The sequence below is a fragment of the Mirounga leonina genome, unplaced genomic scaffold (assembly GCF_011800145.1).
Source record: "Mirounga leonina isolate KUSES-001 unplaced genomic scaffold, KU_Mleo_1.0 Mir_268, whole genome shotgun sequence".
NCBI classification, from domain to species: domain Eukaryota; kingdom Metazoa; phylum Chordata; class Mammalia; order Carnivora; family Phocidae; genus Mirounga; species Mirounga leonina.
Genome location: NW_023270649.1, coordinates 992,606 through 993,326, shown reverse-complemented (window position 1 = coordinate 993,326; position 721 = coordinate 992,606). Strand labels below are relative to the sequence as shown.

At 64.4% G+C, this 721-nt stretch overlaps 1 protein-coding gene across 1 annotated transcript in view; it reads left to right on the top strand.

Moving 5' to 3' along the window:
- P2RY8 (P2Y receptor family member 8) overlaps window positions 1–721 on the top strand; it is a 36,346-nt gene that overhangs the window by 18,061 nt on the left and 17,564 nt on the right. The window lies entirely within an intron of this gene.

The following is a 721-nucleotide window of genomic DNA, read 5'->3' as shown; positions in this document are numbered from 1 at the left end:
AGGTGGGGCCGAGGCTGGGAGTTTGAGATCCAAGTGGGGCCAAGGCTGGAGTCTGAGATCCAAGTGGGGCCGAGGCTGGGAGTCTGAGATCCAGGAGGGGCTGGAGGCTGGGAGTCTGGGATCCAGGAGGGGCTGGAGGCTGGGAGGCTGAGATCCAGATGGGGCTGGAGGCTGGGAGTCTGAGATCCAGGTGGGGCCGAGGCTGGAAGTCTGAGACCCATGAGGGGCTGGAGGCTGAGAGTCTGAGATCCAAGTGGGGCTGGAGGCTGGGAGTCTGAGATCCAGGTGGGGCTGGAGGCTGGGAGTCTGAGATCCAAGGAGGGGCTGGAGGTTGGGAGTGTGAGTGAGATCCAGGTGGGGCCAAGGCTGGGAGTCTGAGATCCAGGCGGGCTGGGGGCTGGGAGTCTGAGATCCAGGAGGGGCTGGAGGCTGGGAGTCTGAGATCCAGATGGGGCTGGAGGCTGGGAGTCTGAGATCCAGGTGGGGCTGAGGCTAGGAGTTTGAGATCCAAGTGGGGCCGAGGCTGGAGTCTGAGATCCAAGTGGGGCCGAGGCTGGGAGTCTGAGATCCAGGAGGGGCTGGAGGCTGGGAGTCTGAGATCCAGGAGGGGCTGGAGGCTGGGAGTCTGAGATCCAAGTGGGGCCGAGGCTGGAGTCTGAGATCCAAGTGGGGCCGAGGCTGGGAGTCTGAGATCCAGGAGGGGCTGGAGGCTGGGAGTCTG